The 25,867-nt window shown below is 37.7% G+C and overlaps 1 pseudogene across 1 annotated transcript; it reads left to right on the top strand.

Moving 5' to 3' along the window:
- The first annotated feature begins 16,742 nt into the window (after positions 1-16,742).
- On the top strand, positions 16,743-19,455 carry LOC143590679 (calcium-transporting ATPase 10, plasma membrane-type-like; annotated as a pseudogene). Its single transcript, XR_013145515.1, has 10 exons — positions 16,743-16,846; positions 16,963-17,243; positions 17,324-17,440; positions 17,513-17,611; positions 17,718-17,855; positions 17,937-18,037; positions 18,127-18,307; positions 18,382-18,581; positions 19,107-19,210; positions 19,298-19,455. The product of XR_013145515.1 is annotated as a calcium-transporting ATPase 10, plasma membrane-type-like (transcript).
- Positions 19,456-25,867: the final 6,412 nt, after the last annotated feature.

Below are 25,867 nucleotides of genomic sequence, written 5' to 3'. Positions count from 1 at the left end.
GAAATGGAGATCTTCTGTCTGTCAAGAGGGATTGAACACCAATTCAGCGCTCCGTATACACCGCAACAGAATGGAGTGGCTGAAAGGAAGAATAGAACTTTAATTGAAGGAGCCAGAACTATGCTGGCTGATTCGAAGCTTCCAGTGGTGTTCTGGGCTGAAGCTGTCTCTACAGCTTGCTATGTACTGAATAGAGTTTTAACGGTAAAAAGACTTAATAAAACATGCTACGAGCTTATGCATGGGAGAAAGCCAAATTTGTGTGGACTTGAAGCTTTCGGGTCCCCGTGTTCAATTTTAAAGGCACATTCAAAGTTTGGTGAAGCAGCCGCTGAAGGAATCTTAGTCGGCTATGAAGTTGGGACTCCCAACAGGCGTGTCTTTAATACAACGAACGGTAAGGTTGAGGTGGTATGTAACACCGACATTACGAGTTACAGATCACCAAGACCGAGCATCGGACCTCCTGGGATTTTCGACTATGATAGGCTCTTCAAGTCTTTTAACATACCTGATTTGTTTTGTACAGAAGAAGAAGAACGTGTTGCTACGAAGATGATTCTAGATGAGGAGGAAAATTTGGCACATAGACAGCTATTTGATGATTGTCAACCTTCCTCATCAAATTCTATCGATTCCCCTGCTGTCTCTCCTGAAGAAGAGTTTATCAATCCTTTTCACTCTCAGCCAGAAACAACCATTGATGAGCTCTCTACTAATTTAGAAGATAATCTGCATGTCGGTGCTGTGCCGACCACGAGAATTCACATAGATCACCCTTTGGAGAATGTTATAGGTGATGTGTCCTCCGGTGTACAAACCAGAAGTAGCTTGAATGAGCACACCTGTGTTTATACGAGCATTAAGGAAACAGGTATAATGAACGAATGTTTGTACTCATGCTTTATTAGCCAGATTGAACCGAAAAATTATCAAATGGCTCTTAAGGACAGCTCGTGGGTCGATGCCATGCAAGAAGAGTTGGCTCAATTTAAGAAGATGGAAGTTTGGACCTTGGTTGAAAAACCAAGGAATGTGCATGCAATAGGCACAAAATGGGTGTTCAAGTGCAAGAGAGATGAAAAGGGGATTATTATAAGAAACAAGGCGAGGCTGGTCGTTAAAGGATTTAATCAGCAAGAGGGGATAGATTATAATGAAGTGTTCGCTCCGGTGGCCAGGTTGGAGGCGATAAGATTGTTTTTGGCGTTTGCCGCTTTTAAGAAGATGAAAGTGTTTCAGTTGGACGTGAAGAGTGCGTTCCTCAATGGGAAAGTTGATGAGGTTGTGTATGTTGAGCAACCTCCGGGTTTTCCTGACCCAGACTTTCCTGATCATGTGTACAAGTTGAGCAAGGCGCTGTATGGATTACATCAGGCACCTCGTGCTTGGTATTCAACGTTATCGGACTACTTGCTAGAGAATGGTTTTGAAAGGGGTTTGATTGACAGCACACTGTTTGTGAAGAGAGAAGGAAGTGACTTCCTGCTAGTTCAAGTCTACGTGGATGACATCATATTTGCTGCATCAAGAGTCTCCATGTGTCAGGATTTTGAGGCCGTTATGAAGAAAAGATTTGAGATGAGTGCTATGGGTGAACTAACGTTCTTTTTAGGATTGCAGGTTGATCAAAAGAAGGATGGGATGTTCATTCATCAAACAAAATATGTTCATGATGTCCTCAAGCGCTTCAAGATGGAGGACTCTTCTTCATTTGACACTCCAATTTGCGTCAACCACAAGTTGGGAGCTGAAATAGACGGTGACGCAGATGTGGACCCAACTCAGTATCGGGCTATAATAGGTTCTTTGATGTATTTAACTGCTTCTAGGCCTGATATAATGTTTGCTGTTTGTCTTTGTGCTCGTTTTCAGGCAAACCCAAAGGAATCTCACATGAAGGGTGTGAAGAGGATTTTGCGGTATCTCAAAGGCAAGCCGAAGCTAGGGTTGTGGTACCCAAAGGGAGGAGACGTGGAACTGGTTGCTTATACGGATTCTGATTACGGAGGGTGCAATCAGAGTCGGAAGTCGACAACAGGAGGATGTCAGTTTCTCGGTGGAAGATTAGTTTCCTGGCAGTGCAAGAAACAGACATTAGTCGCAATCTCTACGTGCGAAGCTGAATATATGGCAGCATCCAACTGCTGCTCTCAGGTTTTGTGGATTCAGCAACAATTGCGCGACTATGGTCTGAATTTCTTACTCACTCCTATTTTAATTGATAACACTGCTGCCATCTCAGTAATTAACAATCCCATGAAACATAGTAAAACTAAACATATTGACATTCGTCATCATTTCATACGGGATTGTGCTGAGAAGAAACTGATTAAGGTCGAAAAGGTCGATACGCTAGAAAATTTCGCTGATTTATTTACAAAAGCGTTTGATAAATCCAGATTTCAAAACCTAATTGAGCTAAACGGGATGATCAATCCCGAGTAACCATTTTTTTCTTTTCTGTGTGTTTATTTAAAAAAAAACGTCACTATTGCTTAAAATTAGTCAGTTACCTCAGTTTGATGGACATATCCTCGGATATGTTTTGGTCTTCGTTTCCACTTGTAGAGAATGAGGATCGCCATTAACCAGATGACTGAAAGTGACTGGGGCGGTTATGATGTGTCTTCTTTCTGTCGCTGAAAATTAGTCGGTCATACTTAGTTAGAAGGACACATACTTGTATGTGGTCGGTCCAGTTGATCCATTGGATCTTCAGGATTGCCGTTTACCTGAAGACTTTGACGTGATCGGGGCGATTGAAGTCAAAAAATTTTTTAGGGAAATGAAATTACTTTTCAAGTCTGTTACTTCGTAAGAAGTTAGTTAGCTATGTTAAATGAAAATTGATCCAACCATGGAAAATGATAGATATACTAACTTTGTGTGCTTAACTAGTGAAGTTATTAGGCTTAAAAGGCTTTAGGACAATCATTGTATGTCATGGTAACTTTTTATGGTGCGTAAAAGTAGATGTGATACAAATTAAATTTTACTTGATTTTATGTGGAAACTCCTTAAGAGTTTTGCGTGTCTTCATGTATATCTTTCCGAATGATAGGCAGAAAAGTGATTACCCAGTCATACACGAGCCCGTAAGTGTTCTGATTCCCGTGAAGAAGGCGTTTCAAGACACTGCAGTGATCCAGATTCGGGACTTGCAGTTGTTTATTACTCTGAAGTCTATAAGTTGTTTGTAAAAAAAAAAAAAAAAAAAAAAAAAAAAAAAAAATTGTACTTATGAAGTTATTGTAACATTCGAGAGTTAAAGATATCGAGACTTCTTAATCATGGAGCAAGAATGAGTACGGGAAGCAGACATAGAATACTTACAAGTTAATCAGACACTATGGGTCGAAGTCAATTCGGGGTGACTTGGGGAAAGCCAAATACGCTTTGAGGATAGATAGGAGGCATCAATATTTCTGAGTTGTTGCCCACTTAAATTTTAAGGATTAATTGAACATAACTCGTATCACAGAAACGATGAAAACCATCTTAAGTATATTACCTGCTTACAACCTGTCTCTATATGTCATAATACAGCTAAACACGAATCTATGTGACAGTCACGTAGCTAGTATGATTCCTGTTCGGATCTTTTCTAAAACGTAGCAGTCCCTATCGAGACTGAAATTTGATCCCTTATACTTTATATTTTTTACGTTTTTGTACTTAGATAGCTTTATGATTTCTTAACTGGTTACTTAGAATTGATCATGTTATTTATTACTTAAAGGACAATTTTTAACTTAATTGACAACTGTTAAAATTTTAAGGGTTAAATTTTGAAATTTTAGGCGATGTTGTTGAACAGGCGAAGTTGTGAATAACTTCGCCTAGGCGAAGTTATCCGTAACTTCGCCTGTATAACTCCGCCTCTATATAAAGGATTTTAAGGGTCAAACTGTTCATCATATTTTCAAGCGAACTTATTAGAAATTTCCGGCGAACAAATATCGTTTCCGGCGAACTTGTTTCGTTTCCGATTTCGACCCTTTTTTCTCAGTTTCGTTCATAGATTCGAGGTGGGTGTTATCGATTAATCGTATATCCAACGACAGTGATGCTTTTCATAGGTCGTTTTGAACGGTTTCGTGACCTCGGTCCGGTAACCTTTCAAAACCGAGATTTACAAGCTTGTATTACGTGTTCATGGACAAACTGTTCATCCACATAACCTTAATACCAAGTGTTTTTGAGTTCTTCATCGTCAAACCTTTGCCGAAACATCGGATTCCGACTGTTAGAATCTTAACAGTCGCCGATTCAGTTCAGGCGAAGTTAGGGTTTCGGCGAAGTTATCCTCAACTTCGCCTGACGATTATTTTCGCCTGAGGCGAAGTTATCCGCAACTTCGCCTAAGGCTTAAGTTCGCCTAACCCTTATCTTCGCCTGAGGCGATGTTGTGAAAAGGCGAAGTTATCACTAACTTCGCCCAGAACATTTTACTTAAAATTAATTAGACGAACTTAAAGATGAAGCGAAGTTGTTCCCAACTTCGCCTCACTTTTAACTTCGCCTATACAGGTTTGGTCACAACTTCGCTCCTGGTAATCAAGCGAATAACGTTTATCTAACTTGATTCGTTTATTGCAGATATGGCTGCTATTGGAGGTGCAGGAGGTGCAGGTGATGACGGTGATGATCAAAGACAATTCTTTCCAGCCCATAACCAGTTCATAACACTTGACCCAGATGCAAAGGGCGTGGAGGATTATAGGGAGATAATTACTTTTCTCCTGCGCTCAAGGATTTATCATGCAATAACGACTACCCTGCCTATTTCGCTACCGAATATTGAAGACTTTTGGCAGACAGTAGAGTACGATTGCCGGGTTGAGCCCCCGGTTATGCGAGCCACCGTTAACGGTCAAGTCGTTCAGTTTTCTTCTGAACATATACGGGTGGCGTTGCAGTTTGGTGAAGAGACGAGGGATGACCCAACGGAGTTTGTTGCGCCATTCCGTGATGGGGCGTTCCTCAGGATGGGGTATTCTGGTCTCTTAGGAGACACTCAACGGAGGAAGGGGTTCCTCTTAGATCAGTGGCGCTTCCTTATGCACGTCATGATCGTATGTATATCAGGACGGAAGGCAGGCACTGATGGCATGGGTGCGACAATGCAGTCTGCTATGACTGCATTGACTTATAATAAAAGATATTCGTTCAGCCAGATGATCTTTTACGAGATCGACAGGCAAAGAAGGGCTGTGGCGCGTGAGCGGTTTACAATGTATCCTCGATTCCTACAGATGATTTTCAATCATGTGGCTCCGACGCTACCTCAACGACGCCCTATTCGATACGTGGAAAGTGTGACAAAACGTATCTTTGCACAGTGTCGCACTTCCAGCGCACGAAGCAAGCCTGAGCTGCGTCCCAGGCATACTCCGCTCTTTGGGTATCTTATAAACCCGGAGTATGTGCCTGCGGCAGGGGACGAGTTCAGAGACCCAAGACCACAACAGGCGGCAGCACCCCAGGCTGTATCAGCTGCGCCTGCTGTATCTGCTGCTGTGTCAGCTGCAGAGATTGATCTTGACGCCATGTTCGGCGGGCAAGGAATGTTTGATATGGACCGAGTTGATCCTCAAGAGAATATTCAAGTCTCGGGTCCACAGGCTGACTTTGATGATGTAATGGAAGAGGCTAGACGGATGATGGTAACGCATGAGAGAACGGTTGGGAAACAGAAGAGAATTGTTGACGATGACGACGAGGAAGATGATGAAGAAGAAGCTGTGCAGCTGGTAAGAAAGCGTTCACGTAGGGAAACGACAGGTATGGGTGTAGGAGCTGGAGAGACTTCACGGTTGGTACGTTTTGCTCCACCTGCCTTGTCTGGTATGTCCTTTGTTCCTACCTCTGTGCAGGTATCGAGTACAAGCGCTACGGTTGTTCCTGTAGTGGCTACATCATCGGCTGACATTCCACCGATCACAGCCGTCCAGACGTCGTCTCCAGCAATTGTGTCTCTACCACCTCAAACGCTTACTCCAGCGGTGGTAGTAGCACGATTTGTCGAGTCTACGGTCACCACTACTGCAGGGTTATCGGGTACGGTACCACCTGCGGACACGCCCTCTTCAGACTCGGAACGGATAGCTTCACTAGAGCGCATTGTAGCTGAGCAGTCCAAGACTATTCAAAGCCTAGTGGAAGCAAATCAACTGCAGGCATCCCTCCTGGCTGAGCACGGGAAAATAATAGATGCCTTGAAGGTGTTCTTGGCATCTCAGGGGGAGATGAGCTGTAGAGGAGATGAGTTGAGGACTAAGCGCCGAAACGATCAAGACAATGATCCCAATGCACCGGAAGGTGCAGGTGGTGAGTTGCCAAGAACTACTATAGCTCTTGGGACTTCCACAGCTGAGGGGGAGTCTGCATCTGGTGATGATGTGGTAGATGTTGGTGATGATGTGGATGTGGTTGATGATATGATTGATGCGCTAAAAGAAATAGACGATATGTTAGAGGATGATGAGTTGATGAATGAAGATGATGTTCTGCCAATCGATGAGATTGAAAAGATTGGTGCAGAAATTGTTGTTGAGAATGTGATAGAAGAAGGAGAGATTGTTGAAGAAAATGTAGAGCATGAGATCCCTGTGGTTGAACAGTCGACTATATGTGAAGATGCTGCGGTTGACAACACTGAGTGAGAAGAACAGCCAAACTGGAAGGAAGGCTGCGCTCAGTGGTTTGTAAAGACGAAGAAGCCTGCAGTACCAACGATGTTCAAAAAGTCATATAATATAAAGGGATATGCAGAATCAAAGAAGGGAATCGTATGCTGGTTGTACGATGAAGAGTTGAAACTATTTGTGATCAAACGTTACGACGGCATTCAGTACTTCAAGAAGATGTTGAGATCCCTGAATACCTTACCGGAGTGTGAGGTGAAAGACTTAGCGAGACTGGGGCTGATAAACAGAAGTGATGATAATATGGCGAGAGTAATTGGGAAAATTGTTTGGAAGGAGGCCATTAGAGACAAAAAGTTTGAACTTCTAAAGCCTCAGAAAGGGAAGTTAGTAGAAGACAAAGATTGAGGGATGAGGGCAGACGGCAAACCATGGATGGTTATGAAGTATAAACCAGTCCGTCATTTAAAAGAAGTGCCGATGAAGGTGATGCCCAAGAACGTCTTGAAAGACTTGAAGTGGTGGTACGTGGATTGTGAAACTGCTGAAGCGGTCATGGAGGATGAAGATGAGCAAGAGATCATGAGAGTGTATGATCCTATGCACTTGGTCAATCTGTCTCAAGCTGACTTGCAGGTACTACACGCTAAGAAGATTTTCTACATTCCTACTTGGAAGAGGAAGCTAAGAAGTACCAGAAGTTGGTTTCTGTATGTGTTAGACAGGGAGTGCATGCTTGAAGAGATGAAGAGAGAAGACGAAAGATTACAAGACTCAAGATTTGAAGATCAAGATATGAAGCTACTGCCAAGGGGGAGTCTGTTGGTACATAAATGTCAGTAGTTCATAGTCTAGCGTTTGTAATCGAGTCTGTAATGTAATTATGTTTAAGTTTATGTTTATGTATGTAAGCGATGTTATCAACAAGTTCGCTTAGGCGAACTTGTTGAACAAGCGAAGTTGTTGACAAGTTCGCCTAGGCGAACTTGTTCAACGAGCGAAGTTACAGACAACTTCGCCTGAGGCGAAGTTGTCGTGTATTTAAGTAACCTACGGGTTTACGTGAAAGTTGTTGGTCAGTGAGTTGTTTTGGTTAATCACGTGTATTTCAGCAAGTCAGTAGACGAGAGACGAGTCTGTAATAGACGTGTTTTCAGGTTATAATACATAACGTGTTTCGTTTGTATCGCGTGTGATTGTCTTACGTATTCTACGCTCGTAACTACCTACGCAGGGATTCCGCACCTGCGTATATAGCGATATCCCGTGTAAGATCCGTCCTGGAACCTACAATTGGGTCTTTCACTACAAGAAAAACATGTATATAATCATCCACGAATTGATTATAAAACACATGTTCTTTCTCTCTTTATATTTGATATGTTACAATAAATAATCTATAAAAGACATACAACGTAAAATCAAAATCATGTGATTCTCAACATTACAACATATCATCGTATAAACAAGTTGTATATTTGCAACATGTTGAGAATACCAACAAACAATTCACACATTCTACTATCATAAAACATTTTGAAGATAATCATAAAACATGTTCAATATAAACAAGTCACGTTCGTTACTAAAATATCATTAATAAAATTGCACTTGTGATATTTTTCAATAATAAGCACTACACATCAAATCCATCAAAAGTTATTATAGTTTACCAATATGTAGAATTCGTTAATTACTAGAATTGTATAACAGTGAATTTAATTTGTTAAATTGACATGAATCGTATAACAACAATGCATTTAATTGAGAAGAATAATATTATACAATTTAAGACACAAAAATATATATCATTTTCACATACAAATGCATATCATGGTATATATAACAAATCACAAATATAATTCATGCAAATATTATTCACTTAAATTTATTATATAAACATCTATATCAAGTTTATTTGATTTTATAATAATATGTATTCATGTAAAAGGCATGCTTGGGCGAGAGTAGGACTAGGATGGATAATTCCTCTTTCACGCAGTTCGTTTCCAACACCCCTTATCCAATAATTTAGCAACCCAATATCACATGAAATACTTACTCCATGTAAATTAATAAGTTTCATTAAAAATTAAAGCATAATTCATAATGCATGAAAAACTAATCATGCGTCAGTTTGTTAATTATATACGACCGCAAAAGAAAAATTATGAATTACATTTGAGGCAGGTAAAGAAAAACATTCTCATGTTGGGCACATACAATTTCAATTTCATATTTAATCAATACGGATTATGGACCATACACAAATAAACTAGTGTGCCACATGAAATATTAGTATTAAACTAATTGTTGGTCCATACATTAGTATAGTAGCATACGGTTTCGTGAACCCCAAATTATACCAAAATAACATAAAAGATCAATTATGCGAATATTAATCCTCATATTATTCAAATAAAACTCATGTAAGTTTAAAATTAAAATCACATATAAAAGATAAGAAATATCTATAGTCATACCACATATGTACTTATTATGGTATTTATTTAACATTTATTCAAGCACTTAAAGTAGTCGGTTGATATTCTTCTAAAGACACAACAAATTAAAAACATTATAAAAACATAATTGAAACATCCTACAAACATTAAAGGGTAGTTTGATAGGGCATAAGCGAGAAAGAGTAAGTTATAGAAAGTCAAGTCTTTTAAAGATGACTGAAATTGTTATCATGTGGCACAACCCAATATATTCTGTTTATTATAGATTTAGGGATAGAAGTAAAAAAAAACAACCGATCATTTAAACCAATGGTTGTTCCGCATACTGCTCTTGACATTTAAAAAAAAATTTGGCTAGAATATATTTTGTCTTAACAAAAATCTTTATTTTATATCATGAGTTTGGGTTTGACCACCAAACTAACTTTACCTCTTATATATCTCGGAAAATAAAAACTCGATTTGAATTTAGTTTAAAACCTTTAAGGCAATAATGATTATTACATAGTTTTATTGTATTCATGGTGTATAAAGGCACACGATGGACATAAAAAAATTACCTCAGATTTATGATGGCATATGATGGTTACAATCACTTTTGGTCTATAAAACTCCCTTCTCCAGTTTGAGCATTTTGGGGTATCGCATAGTTTCATAAGCATATCACACATGAGACTCCTCCATATGGTAACCGCCTACTACAGTAGCATTGTGGTGAAATAAAGTTATACGGACATGAAACTTAGAGTCGTTCTGATAACGTGTTATGAAATAACGACCTATAAGCAACCAACATTCATAGGAGATAAATATAAGAACACAATATAGAGAGAGATAGTATAGAATGATGAATGAGAGAAGTCTTCTCATTGAGTATATATTAGATCAAATATAAGAAGGCTCTATTTATAAGGATACAATATGAGTACAAACTAAATGCTAAGATGGGAGTTAGAACATAGATAGTCACCACAACATAAATGTTCATAACAGGTTTAAGATAGTCTTCTAGATAAGGGCAGACGGGGTGGTGTATGATGGGGCTTCCACCAAGCGTGGTAGAGCGTGGAACACCGCCACCGATGCCCCCATCGCGCGTGATGGGGGAAAAACGTGGTGGTGATCACGCTTGGAATCTTGAAAAGTTACAGTTGGTGGGTAGGGCGGGGGGTTGGGTGGTCAAAACCATACACTAAACTATTGTTAGTAATTTTAGTGTAAGTAAGGATTAACTTGTTGATTTTGTTCATTGTAATACGAATCTAAATAAGTCGGGGTGCGGGGTGCACACTTATTTGATCTTATTATAATTTATAATCCTATTGGTATATAGGGGCGAAGCCCCTAAGTCATGGGGTTTCAAGGGGGCAACGCCCATGGTAGCGGAGGTCCGGGGGCAGCTCCCCTGGTAGCGGGATGCGAGGGGCGGCAGCCCCTAGCAGGGTCCAAGAGGCAGCACCCCTGGCAGGGGTCGAGCTGCCAGGTCTGGAATAATTTTTTGTGACATATATTGTTATATTAGAAAACACATTAGAAATTTAATTTAATTAAATTTCATATGGTTTATTTGTCACAAATTCCAGAGCGTATTTTGTGATTTTGAATTTCAAAATCAGATAACTGCAAAGGCAGTTACAACTGCCCAACCCTAATTAAAACTACCCTTGATCATACGATGTTTCTCTCTGGTTCAAAAACTCTCTCAATCACCATACAAATTCTTGCACTCAATCTCCGTTTTATCCGGTCAAAGCATTTGGGAACCAACAAATAGTTTTGATCTGTAAGTGTTTCACGATTCTCAGATTTTCCTAAGATATACGATTGCAGAAATCCCCAACAACTATCACATTACCACTCTCACTAAATTCCATCACTATTAATGGATTTGGTTGAGATGAAGTGACACCGTGCCATTGGGTGGTCAAAGTGATGGAAATACCATCACAATGAACCACCCCCTCCCCCCTAAGGTTACAACTTGTATTTTCATTATCATTTTAGTAATAGAATGAATAATATAGCTGGACGTTCACATTAAAATAAGATCTTATATAAAGATGGATTTAATACATAACCAATTTTAAAGAGAAAACTATATCATTGTCATCATCAATGCCTAGTAAAATCCCACCAATAACGAAATTACCTCAATAAACACATAACATCTTTTCTATTTATAATATTACATTTTCGTCTAAATGTCAGCTTTAGGGCTTGTACAATGTGCATTAGTTGTTGTGTGTGGGTTTTACAGCTATGTTCAATCTTGCTGGTGACGCGTGTCTTTACTTTTTACACGTGCAGTGTTTCCTGACTTACCACTTCTTTTAGTGCCTGCATAATCAGCATACTCTCCATATCTATTTCTTAGTTTTTTTTTTTCAGATCCTCCGCCACCACCGCCTTTCCACCTTTCTTCTTACTTGCCGTCATCATTGTTGTCGGGTTCGGTTTACGGACTCTTGGTGGCTGTGATGTGGCGTTGGCGACTGTAGGCGACAGTGGGTGCGGTGGAAGCACGATGTGGCGATGGTTGTCGTTTATGGCGGGGGAGAAGATGGATTCATTTGGTTTTCGTAACCATCGTCTGTTTGTACCTTTCTTTCTTCTCATCGAACCCTCTTATCCATCCCCTTCTGACACCTTAATGGCTTCCGATCACTCCACTCCGCCTCTTATCGTTGTGTCATACAACCTAAGGTCTGTTTCTGTTACCATTGCTATTACTATTTCACTTTTTTTTTAACTTAATTTTATTTGTTTTAGTTAGGTAGAGTTTATATCTGTGTTTTTAATTTCTGTTGATTTGTACTCTTTTAATTTTGTATGCTTATTTCAACAATATTATCTTACTGTTATAAATATTTAACCTCTGTAAGGTAAAATAGTGATTGCTTAGGACCAGAATAGTGGTTTTGGGCTATAGTTGTTTGCTTGATAAGAATCAAAGCATCTGTTAGTTTAATTTTTGTATTCCTCACAACCTACTTTAGTTTAATTTATATTTTTCCTCACAATCTACTTCATTTTCAGCAAATGAAGAGCAAATGGACATTGAGAACAAAATTAGAAAACTTATAATGGATCAACTTTTAAGTGTTCAAGATTATAAAATTGGTCCAAAGTTTCACTGAAGATCTTGCAATTAATTTTACAAGACAGGACATGCATCCATATTCTACCCGACTTGAGGGCCGATAAAGATGAGTGGTTCATAGTTGAAGTTAATACACTTTGATAGGGAAACATAAGAGTAAGTATATATAGCTTATAACATTTCATATGTTGACAGAATTGAATGCATATGTTTGATTTCAACTCATGTTGTAAATTACGTGCAGATCCGGGGTCAAATAAATGTTAGGATTAAACGCACACACGAAACTGAACACGACACGAAAGCAGTAAACGAACACGAGGATTTAACGTGGTTCGGTCTAAACTGACCTACGTCCACGGGTGGCAACTAGGTATATCTTTATTGAGTGACAAATAATTACAAGTACATAGCTTTGAATATATAGAGATATGACTAGGGTTTAAATCTTATTAAACAAGAAACCTAAACCGGGCTGGGCTTTGGTCTGGCCAACTTACACCCGTCTGCCCTTTAGACTTCAAATAATAAATCGGGCCAACAAGGCCTACGAACCCAACAATCTCCCACTCGGAGACCTTGAGTACTCTCGTCTACACTCTTCATCGTACTTCTGTAATCTAAACATTTAACTTCTAGTTGCCACCGCCTTTTCATCAATTAACCTGAAGGTCCGTTGAAGCTCCCCGGAGCTCCAACATCAGTCACGGCTAAAACTGCCCCTGACCCGTTCTCTGTCTCTACCGGCTCCCACTGAAACAAACTACCGGATCCTGAGATACTCCGAGAACAAACACTCTCCATATTCAGCAAGTAATTCACTGGAGAGACTTTAACAGCTGGAATACTGGTTTTTTTAATCCACTGTCGACCTGGAACTGTAACTGAAACACGACCTGTGCTCCCACTGTCACGATATCCTCCGACTGATTTAACCTTCCTAGCTCGTTCATCCTGAATCTTCACTTTGGCTCTTGGTTTGTTACCTGCAAAACGAACCTTCTTCTGCCCACGAGATTCTGTGAACCGGATTTTGTCTTTCACCAAAACTGGATCCACTCCTTTGGATGACATGCCGAATATATACAATGAACCCATTTTCGTGCCACGAGCAACCACAAGATTCCCTTTGACTACTTTCCACTGCCCATTCCCGAACTTAACATCGTGCCCTTGGTCATCCAACTGCCCAACTGAAATCAAACGTTTCTTCAAACTTGGAATAACCCTCACGTCTTTCAAAGTCCAAGAAGTACCGGCTGAAGTTATCAAATCAACGTCTCCCATACCCGTAACCTCTAAAATATCATCATTCGCTAGTCGAACCTTTCCAAAATCCCCAAATTTAAGATTCTTCATCGTTTCACTACAGTGAGTGGCATGAAACGATGCACCAGAATCCATCACCCAAGCATCAACGCTACTCTCAACACTACAAACCAAAGCCTCATCACTACTGACCCCGTCATCTGTGTCGTCTTCTGTAACGTTCACCTCTTTCTTACCATTCGGGCACTGATTCCTGAAGTGTCCTTTCTCTTTACAACCCCAACATTCAATATCCTTACGAGTCTTAGATTGACTCCTCTTCCTGCTCCCACTGCCTCGCTGTTTTCCCCTACCTCTACCTTCTGTGACTAGCATATTGCCTGATGATTCACCTGAACTTCTGCGTCTTGAATCTTCTCCCAGAATCAGATCTCGAATCCCATCGAAAGTAATATTTGTAGACGAACTACAAACTGCAGTCACTGTTTGCGACCAACTGTCGGGCAAAGAGGATAATAACAAGAGACCTTGAACTTCATCATCAAACTTAATGTCAACTGACACTAAGCGGGACAAGATCGAATTAAGATTATTGATATGAGTTGTAACTGACCCACCCTCTTTCATTTTTGTTGTCACTAGCTCTCGGATAAGATAGACTTTATTCGCTGCCGAAGGCTTTTCATACATGTTGGATAGCGCCTCCATCATACCACGTGCTGTGGTTTCTTTCATGATGTTAAACGCCACATCTTCCGACAACGACAAAGTAATACAAGCCCTAGCTTTCTTGTCTAACTTCTTCCAATCTGCTTCTGACATCTTTTCTGGTTTTTCATCCTCAAGCACTACATCCAAGTCTTTCTGACAAAGTAGTGCCTCAATCTGCATCTTCCACCAACCGAACTTCTGTCCGTCAAACTTCTGTATCGAAAACTTTCCGTCTTCAGCCATAACAATGACTAAAACGAAAAACTGGATAAAAAACAGAGACAGACACAGCAACACGAACCTGAACTTAACGACTGTTCTACTAAACTCTGTTAAACAATCAACCTATTTAACGCAGCGGTAATAACGAACTGTAAAATTAGAAACTTAAACTTTAAACCGAAACGATAAAACCTGACAAGCGCGGTTGGCACTGGTTATCCGTTTCTTTAAATAATTTCTTCTGACTTGACAACGGTTCTTCAAATAATAGAATCTTGATTCAACTGTTCTTGACTCGTATTTTGCTAAACCGGACCTCGACCCAAATTTATATATGACAAAGCAACCAAAAGGAATATTAATTCACCCCAAATTAATTCAACCTGCTTTCCTTGTTCTACGGCCCACACCAAAAGTAGCCTAATAAAAAAACAAAGAAAGCTTCTGTTGCAATTCAAAGTCACAAAATTCTATTGGTCAAAATCAACTGCACTTCTTTCACAAACAGAACTCGCACGTCCTTCTCTACCAAGCACACGCTCTTAGTGAGAAAATATCGATTAAGCTTCTGCCTCAAAATCAATATCTTACAAAAAACTCCGGCGTCTGACCCACAACTAAACAACGGTACACGGTGGTTATGCGGTGGTAAAATGCTTTCGAAAATAAAACCGAACCTGAACAACTCCGGCGACTGGGTATGGCGGAACCCTACCGGAGATCACCCCTTTCTTCCCTGCGGCTGAGTCGGTAAGACTCTAGCGGTGTTGCGACAGCAACAGCAAGGTTTTCTCGCGGCGAAAAAACGATGACGGCGGAACCCTAGCGCAGTAGGGTGGCGGCGGCGGAAGGTTGGTTCCCGTGTTCTTCGTGTGATCCGAACCTAAGCTCTGATACCACTTGTTAGGATTAAACGCGCACACGAAACTGAACACGACACGAAAGCAGTAAACGAACACGAGGATTTAACGTGGTTCGGTCTAAACTGACCTACGTCCACGGGTGGCAACTAGGTATATCTTTATTGAGTGACAAATAATTACAAGTACATAGCTTTGAATATATAAAGATATGACTAGGGTTTAAATCTTATTAAACAAGAAACCTAAACCGGGCTGGGCTTTGGTCTGGCCACCTTACACCCGTCTGCCCTTTAGACTTCAAATAATAAATCGGGCCAACAAGGCCTACGAACCCAACAATAAACAGATGATGTAGGGCCTGATGCACTACCACAAACTTTTTGTCAAGACGGTAACAACGGGTTCATCACGTTGCAGCAAATATAGAACTTTTCCTTCTGGCAGTACGCACTAACATGTATTGAATACCAAATTAACACTTTTGTAATTAATGTCTTTTGTAATTAGTAACTGCACATTTTGTTAGAAAGGCACTCAATTGTGATGCAAGGAAGGGCTATAAATTTGCTATATAAAACTTCAATTATGCAAGCCAAGGATGTGCTACCCCGCCGCAACGCGGCAGGTCAACCTACTAGTTACATATAAAACACAAATGTTTTATGATTATTGCGGTTCTTTAGTTACTTTTTATTTTGTATTCGTCGTACATTCGCATAACCATCATTTATAAGCAATAATTTGTTTTAGATTTTTCTTTTATTTTTTGAAACAAACAAAAAAGATATCTTAGATCAAATTTATAGCTAATTTATAGAATAATTAACTCATTGTATTTGAAGTTAAGTCACCACTAATCGGGTTAAACCGAAACCCGATTTTTTTTCCAAAATGAACCCGAAACCGACCCTATTAACCCGATTAATACTCTTTGACCTTATTTAACCCGACCCTAATTTGCTTATTCGGGTTCGGTTCGGGTATTTTGGACACCCCTAGTTAGTATTTCTGTAGGTCTAGTAGTGATTATCATCTTATTTTGAGGATGACAATTTCACTTTGGCAGTTTTTTTTTAAATTTATTTTGTGTTTAATAGGGCGGCAAAGATGTTGAGGTTTCTGGATCACCAACCGTGAAGGCTATTCTTCAATGGGGTGTTAATGCAAGTTGCTCATTCACACATTATTTATAGTTTTCTTGTATTATTTTTGTATCTGATTTATTTTTTTGTAATAATTGCAGCTTGGAATGAATTTTGACTCTGTCAGGGCAGAGTGTTCAGTAATTCATGCATTTCCATTCAACTCCGAGAAAAAACGAGGCGGTGTTGCGGTGAAACGGTTAATTGTACAGTCTTTTCAGCATTCATATCTACTTCCAATAAACCTAATATTCTTCTGAAGGTCTTATGCTTCACTTGAACTATAATTTTATTTCTTTGATTTATATTACAGCCTGATACTCAAGTTCATGTACACCGGAAAGGTGCAGCTGAAATTGTCTTGGCTGCATGCACAACATACATGGACAGCAACGAGCAACTTATTCCCCTTGATGATGGAAAGGTGTTTAATCGTTTGCAAGTTTATGAATTGAATGATGTTTCTCTTATGAGTTATGATTTTTGAATATCAAGGATAAATTTCATATGATTCAAACCTAATTATTCTTAAACTTGTAGGTAGAATATTTTAAAAATGCGATTGAAGATATGGCTGCTAGAAGTTTGAGGTGTGTTGCTATCTCCTACCGACCACTGAAAGGAGAAACTGTACCAGCAGATGAAGAAGAGCTATCAATTTGGGAATTGCCTGAGGGTGATCTTGTTTTGCTTGCAATAGTTGGCTTGAAGGTGTGTAATATTTTAATCAATTTATTAACGTATGGGGTAACTTAATTGAAGGGAAATCATTCCGTGCTATGTCTGAGGCACAAAGACTAGAAGTAGCTGATAAGATATCCGTATGTAGTTTTACAATGATACCCTTTTATTTGTTTTGCATCTATATTTACATTAAGTTATATATGTGTGTGGTCCATAGGTGATGGGGCGGTCATCTCCTAATGATAAACTGTTACTTGTGCAAGCCCTGAGGAAGAGAGGACATGTTGTTGCTGTTACTGGAGATGGCACAAATGATGCACTTGCGTTACATGAGGTAATTCAAATCCTTTATTATTTGAATCAACATCACTTTTGATATGCTATTGACAAGTGTTTTGTCTTGTAGGCTGATATCGGTCTTGCTATGGGGATTCAAGGCACTGAAGTAGCAAAAGAGAGTAGTGACATCATCATATTGGATGATAATTTTGCATCAGTTGTAAAGGTGATTCGTTATAATTTTTACTTCTAGTTGGATCAAAATAAGTTTCAAAAGCATAAAACCTGACTGTACATCGAAGATTAATATGTTTCTGTTTGTCACATAACAGGTTGCTAGGTGGGGAAGATATGTATATGCAAATATACAGAAATTTATCCAGTTCCAGCTTACTGTGAATGTGGCTGCACTTGTAATTAACGTTGTGGCTGCAATTTCTTCTGGTGATGTCCCCTTAAATGCAGTGCAGGTATATGTGTACATCTTGTTTTATTATATTATGACAAAGTGTGTAGTCAAATTTTTATTATATATATTGATTTGTATTCAGCTCCTTTGGGTGAACCAGATCACGGATACTCTGGGTGCACTTGCACTGGCTACTGAACCGCCAACTGATCACCTCATGGATCGCCACCCTGTTGGCCGCAGGTTATCTTTAGCTATAATATATTAATATTTGTTGTTTCGTTATTATTTCTGTTTCATGTTACTAATTTAATTCTCTTGTTTTTTCTCAGGGAGCCTCTTATTACAAATATCATGTGGAGGAATTTGATAGTACAAGCTCTTTATCAAGTGACGGTTCTACTTGTACTTAATTTCCGGGGCAGAGAAATTTTACATTCACAGCATGACCCTATTGAACATGCTACCAAAGAGAAAAATACTCTTATATTCAACGCCTTCGTCTTTTCTCAGGTAATTATTTCAACTTATGTTAGGTTTTATGTTGGGAATTGGCTATAACAACTTACTAATTGTTGTAACTACAGATATTCAATGAGTTCAATGCACGGAAGCCTGATGAATTGAATGTTTTCAAAGGAGTTACTAAAAATCGTCTGTTTGTGGGGATCGTGAGCTTTACTGTGGTTCTTCAAGTCATAATCGTCATGTTTCTTGGAAAGTTTACTTCAACTGTAAGGTTGAGCTGGCAATTGTGGCTGGTTTCTCTTGCAATCGGGATTTTCAGGTTAGTTGTATTCTGAAATCACTCCTATTGACACCATAATAAAATGAGTATATTTTCTTATTTTCATGAAAAAGACCTTCAAAAATTGCTTTGGTATATTAAACTCAACTTGTCTAAACTATACAAATAAGTGAACTAATTGTTGTATATTAAAGTCCTTAAACTTGTTGAGAATGCATGTACTAACTCTTAATATTGTAAATTAAGATGATATGATTTTTTTCTCTTTTGTTTTGCAAAAATGTTTGAATGCTCAAGTTTTGATCAATTTTAAGAGTTAGCAAGCAAGCCATTAATATAAAAAAGAAATTCATAAATACGTATATTATTGACAAGTTTAAGGACATTAATACGCCAAGTTTAGTTTAGTAAATTTATTTGTGTATGTATTTATAAGTTACTAAAATCAGGTTGATAGAGTTTTTCATGAAAAATAAGAAAATAGTCTTATTTTTTTTGTATTAACCACAAACATTTGTGTGTTAATGATTTATCTTATTTGTTGTTTTTTCAATTCATCACTAGTTGGCCTCTTGCGGTTATTGGGAAATTTATACCAGTCTCTGAAAGGCCCTTTGGGGATTACTTTGTCAAACTGTTTGCGTTTTGCATACCGCTTGGAAACCGTGGTACGCTTTAGGACATAACTATGTAGACAATTGATTTGTTGTGATGGTTACAAGTTATAAACTCATGTTTGTTTGTTATTATCACAGATTCGTCTGGCAGAAGAAATGAGGAATAGAAGTCTGTTGGAAGGGTGGGTACTTATGTCGTTCTTGTTTTGGAAATAGATGAAAAGGCTAACATCAAGTTACATATATCTAACGATAGTATGACTTTGAAAGCTCTTAGGTTTAGGTCAATAACTTGGAAGTTTCTTTTTCTTAAAAAAAGGTTGGAATTATGTATGTTTTGCAAGTTAGGGGCTTGTTTTTTTATTGGAATATTATGTTTTTTTTATCGTTTTACATGACTGCATGGCATGAAAATCAGTTCAGGAATAAGTGACAAATTTTTACGAAGATGAATGGATCGAAAACATGCTTAATTTAGTAATATTTTATATATTTAGACCATGTGTAGTTATAAAGCGCCACCTCTATGCGTCTTGTGGCACTCAGTCAAAGACTCAGAGTTATGGTTTTTTACAAAAATATGGTATAACCATAAAGCCTTCATAAAGGCATAACTTTGTCACTTGTTTTATTGTTTTTTTTTTAATTTGTGTGCCTTCCACCAGCGTTATACACAAAACGCTCAAAAGAAAAAATTACCCCAAAACACCCGGCGTTATAGGACTACGGGTGGTCTAAATCTTTTTCTTAGTCTTATTTTTAAATTGATTTTAGAATATGAATAAGTACTGAAAAAATTTAAGTGTTCACTTGGATGCTCTGTTTAGTCCAATAATTAAGTGGATCTTTCATAAATTTCAATTTCTAGATTTTGATATGAATTATTCAAACTAGGCCTGTTCACAAGACGAGCTCGAGCTTGAACTCTTAATCGAGCTAAAAATTTGAGCTCAAGCTCGGCTCGGTTTTAAATTGAGCCGGCTCGGCTCAGCTCGATTTGGCTCGAGTTTACCTTTAATAACAATTATATGCAACCATCAAGTTAAACTAAATAAATATGACGTTGAGATCAACACCAACCAAATACAAACTAAATAAATACGTCTAATAACACCATCGAAAACAAAATATGTTCAACAAGTCTAAAACAAACCAAATACAAAATTAAGCAGAGAAGTATTATCTATGAGTGGCGGCCGATGGCAGAGGTGAATATGAGCGGCGGCGGAGGTGAATATGAACGACTAGGGTTAGGGTGGAAAATGCGACGTATACTGATTATTGAGTGTGTGAACTATGAAGTCCCATATCTCAGTTACTTAGTATATGGACTATGGAGTGAGAAAGAAAATTGGGCTGGATTAAAGGAAAGTCCACGTGTTAAAATAATTGGTCTCGATAATTATATGCATGTATGTGTATATATATATATAATAAATTAAAATAAAATAATTCGAGCCAATCGAGCGAGCTCGAGTCGAGCCGGGGCTAGCTCAGGCTCGGCTCGTTTAGAAATCAAGCCGATTTCGAGCGAGCTTTCTCCGAGCTTTTTTTGAGCGAGTTTCGAGTCGTGAGCTTTTTGAACAACCCTAATTCAAACCACCTCAAAAACCAAACCAATCAAGACGACAATTTGGTCAGATTGATATGTAATTTAATTTTTTAATGTTGCCGTATCTTGATATCGTAATTTAATTTCTAAATGTAATTAATAATAAAATCAACCGGGACAAAGTTGGTTTTCTTGCGTCACTTATTAAATATTGGATGTTGCATTGATTCTAGTGAAACATTTGATTTTCCGTCTCTAATCTATTAAATAACTGGTGTTTTATCCGGCGTAATGATAAAATCCAAGCGTTGTCGGTCACAAACATTGAAGCAGTAAGTCGATGCGAATTCGGTCGATTTTGGTTGCGTGTGTTATTGTACCGAAACTAATACAAAAAATAAAACAATTCCCTTATGTGTTTTAGATTAGTATTAACCGCAAATCCATGACGTGTGTTGTGTGCATGGAAAGCAAGCAAGATTTTCTAGTTACAAAAAATAAGCAATTCCTTTTATTTGTTATTCAAATAAAAAGAATTCGTAGCTCTAGAGTAAGATAAGAACCTTTGCAAAGCATTGCGACCCCAAAGTGGCTTAGAAAAATCCACACATGCCACACCACCAAAGAGTTAGATAATAATTTTATAATGTTATTTCACAAATACAAAAAACTTTGAAAAACTTCTATGTAACATACAACTTCTTAATTATACTAATTAGATAATAATAATTTTCTTTTGTTACGTAAATATTATGATAACACTATAAGTCATTCTTACTTTGTTATAAAATGTCTTTGAAAAATATATGATAAGGGTAATTTTTACATTAACACATCTTCATATTCACTAATCCATAAGTTTTTTGATAGTTTAAAATTTATGTAACATTGACTTTGAGTTTACTATGGAACGAGTGTAACATGTGTAGGATGAAAAAAAAAAGCCTGAGCCCGATGGATTACCGAAACTCGATGGGTATGGGCCAGGCATGAGATAAGGATTTAAAAAATTTTCACGCGTACAAACCGGGTATGAGATTAGATGATACCCGGCCGGATTACCCGAAAACACATACCCGTATATCCAAACCATATACCCGAATCATATGCCCGATTTTTTTTTTTGTATTTCGTAGGTTGTGAAACATATATGTAAAAACTTATCTAAAAATTATAATTATATTTTTTATTTATTGTCACGCTTATATATTTGGAGTATTATATATAAATTGTAATAATTGTTATATGAACAAAAGGTATAAAATAATTATAATGGTAAAAAAAATATAATTGAAAGTCCCAACGGGTATACCCGATACCTGCGGGTATGCCCGATAGGTAATTACCCGAAAAATACCCTACGGGTAATGGGCCGGGTATGGGACACAATTTTTCAAACGGGTATGGGTATGGGATTATCAATACCCGGCCCGTTGTCATCCCTAGATATGTGATTAGTGACAAGGTAAAATGACGAAATATCGAGTGAAATTACGATCATTGACCCCCCTTAGAAGGCACTAATGGGTAAATTATCTATAATATATATAAACGAAAGCTCAAAAATCATACGTGTCGCGATGTGGTCGTTTCCCCTTTTATGGAAGCCACCAGATTGCTTCATTTTTAAATGGAGGCTTCTCATGTATTTGACCCGAATTCACGGGTATGGGTCTTACTAAACCCAGAGAGTCCTTAAACATGTTATAAGTTATAACATCTCATTAAAATAGAAATTAATCTCACCAAATAATTGATATGAAAATCTTATAAAATAGGGATATACTAGAAATTAATATTTATTATTTTTTTTAAAAGAGAGATGATCTATAATTGAGAAACAATTTTATATTAAAAAAAGACGCGGGTAATGGGTTTTACCAAACCCATATAACTTTTAAACCAGGTTATAACATCTAATTAATTTGTGAAACATTTTTCATCATCAAATCCTAAGTATATAATTATTAACTTCCTTACAATATATAAAATTAAAATCAAATACACACGCACACACACACACACACACATATATATATATATTAGAAACGAGTAATATAAAATACCGTAATACAAACGAGACCTTTAATATTCTACGTGTCGAGCTCTGGTCACTTCCCGCCCCTTCTCAAGCCACCAGATTGCTTCATTTGTAAAATGGAGTCTTTTTATGTGTTTGAACCGCTTTGACGGGTATGGGGCTTCTAATGAAACCCGGATAGCTCATGGGTTATAACAACTCATCTTAACATTTTCCTCTCTCCTGTGCCTGCGAGACATTGCTCACACTCACCTTATCGCTGGTGTGGATTTAAACAGGGAGAAAACTGAACGAAGGTCATTGTGGATTGAAAGTCTTTCTCTATCTTCACAATTGCAAAACCTTACCTTTCAATCAACGATTTCATGGTGCGATTTCATCGCTTCAGCAACACATTAATTGCGCACTAATTCCTTCTATTCATTGATGTTAAAAGATCTAATTGCTACAAATACTATGCTTTACAACTATTATTCTTTATTTCTATATGCTTGACCACATCTAGATTCGTCTTGATTTTATGTTAGATGCTTTACTGATAAACTCCAAAATTGTGATCTACAAATTTATGTTTAATTTTAGTCAGAGACTTCAAACTGAAATGAATTAGGCTTTGTTTACTTTCAAAGTTAAAGTATCAGATTATTGAATATGGTAGTTTTAATGTTTTGGGCTAAAGAATTTGACTTTAATGATCAAACAGTTATTTTTAAAATTTAGTTTCATGCTGATTGGTATTAATTTACCCAAAAATGAAATGATAACACATGACGTACCCATTTCAGATAGACGTGGAACTAGAATTGGCCTATAGAAATTCAAATAAAACAATTTATTAAAAACTCAATTCACTATCAAACACAAAATACATATTTCAAACAACAAAAAACAAAATGTTATCCATTAAACAACATATATGTCATACATCACCAACGAACCGTAACAACTCAATACAAACGAAAATAACACAAACCATATAAATTTCTTTATGCATTCATGTATATTAAGACGATAATTCGCATCTTAAATAACAAAATGTTGGGTCACGTTAACTATTAGACTAATGAGACCCATTAAAGGTATAAACAAAAAACAAAACAAACTATACTTTAACTAAATCTAATAAATATAACATATTTTATAATTTCATGTAACCTTTAAGTTTAATACTTAAACACATCCCACATGAAAAATATACATAAACAATAATTAAAAAAAAAACTAAAAATAGGCCGCGTAACACACGGGCTAAAAGCCAGTAGGTAAATAAAGTAATGAGTTAAGTGCTATTTTAGTACCTGTGGTTTAGCCAACTACGCAACTTTAACACCTAAACTTTATTTTGTGCAACTAGTTACCACAGCTTCAAAAAACTTGCCATTTTAATACTTTTTGCTAACAACGTTAATTTTTTCTCGTTAAGTCAGGGTTAAACTTGTAATTTCAATTATTTTATTAATTCATTTAAGAGTTAAGTGTCATTTTAGTACATGTGATTTGACCATCTACGCAACATTAGTACCTAAATTTTAGGTACTAAAGTTGCGTAGTTGGCCAAACCACATGTACTAAAATGGCACTTAACTCTTCATTTAATCAAATCCCCCCTTTTGTAAAGGTTTTGTTTAGTTTTTAAACATATGAAAACCCTAGGGACCGATGGTGTCAAATCCTAAACTAAGCAGCCCCCACCCTGTTTCTCTTTCGTTTTCCGGCTCCTGTCCCCATCTCAATACCGACGGGATTCCGACCATCTCAGGTCTGGCCAACTGGTTAATTTTCATTTTGAATCCCAACCCAAAACGTTTATGACAATTCACAAATACAATAATTCAACAAAAAACCGATTCTCCTACTCAATGTCTTGTTCAACTTGCACGCTGGTAATCGGTTCTCCTTCCATCTAAACTCATCGTCCATCTTAAACAACAATAATCTTAAGCATTAACACAATTTAGAATTACGTACCAGCATCCACAATACCGATTAACCTCATCCATCAAATCAATCGTAATCTGCTATACAATATGTGTAGTACATTGACCTGATTAAGCAGAGAATTAACAGCTCTGATTGACGAAATCAGAGGGCGGAATTGGGCCCGATTGTGTTGGTGTAACTCGTTGCATGATCTGTTATGACCAATTTTGACATTTCTATGGTTTATGAGGATTTGGGGGTCTTTCAAACTTGACTATAAAAGTATTCAGAACCAGCTTATGAACAAGTCAGTCACTTGTCCTACTGGCTAGTGCAGCCCTTGTTAAAACTTTGTAAAAACCATAGGCGCGAGTTCGAGTCCCCGTCACCACATATTTTTTTTGAGTTTATGATAAAATAATTGAAATTACAAGTTTACCCCTGACTTAACGAGAAAAAATTAATGGGGTTAACAAAAAGTACTAAAATGACAAGTTTTTTGAAGCTGGGATAACTAGTTGCACAAAATAAAGTTTAGGTATTAAAATTGCGTAGTTGACCAAACCACAGATACTAAAATGACACCTAACTTTAACTTTAAAAGTAATATATTCAACGGCACGAATTTGAAAAATAATATATTGAATATTATTGTTTGGAATTTATAGGTTACTGGGTTGTTGTGCTGTAGTAATAAAAAAATCAATATAAGCTCAACAGTGCAAGACAATCACATCAAAAAAAATAATTAATGCTCCCATTGTTTAATAAATATAAATGATTAATGTACAGTTACGAATAAAGATATCTCTATACAAGGTACGGAGTAGAGGTGGACAAAATACTCGAACCTGAACCCCCCACCACTCTGTTTTTTTGCGTAGCAGTGTAAAGTTACTCGTTTTCGTTTGAAATTTTGTATACATAGTGTAAATTTAGCCATTTTTTGGACAAAAAATTAAGCCCACCCCCACCCTACATTTTGAGTCACCCCCCCCCCCCCCACCCCCGCGGGGTGTCTTAATCCAAACCAAACTTCGTGCTGCCCAAACTCTTAACCGGCCCTACTCATAAGGCACAGATAGAGTATGCATTTCAATACCAAAACCTGTACCCGGACCCAATGTGTACTTGATAATACCTCAAAACCCGAACCGGTTGCATACCAAGAATCGGGTTTTTCCACTACCCGAAA

The sequence above is a fragment of the Bidens hawaiensis genome, unplaced genomic scaffold (assembly GCF_021521415.1).
Source record: "Bidens hawaiensis isolate Kalapana, Puna unplaced genomic scaffold, B.hawaiensis_p1.1 tig00038728_1, whole genome shotgun sequence".
Lineage (NCBI taxonomy): Eukaryota > Viridiplantae > Streptophyta > Magnoliopsida > Asterales > Asteraceae > Bidens > Bidens hawaiensis.
Note: the sequence above shows the minus strand (reverse complement) of the source record. Positions and strands in the feature narration are given on the sequence as shown.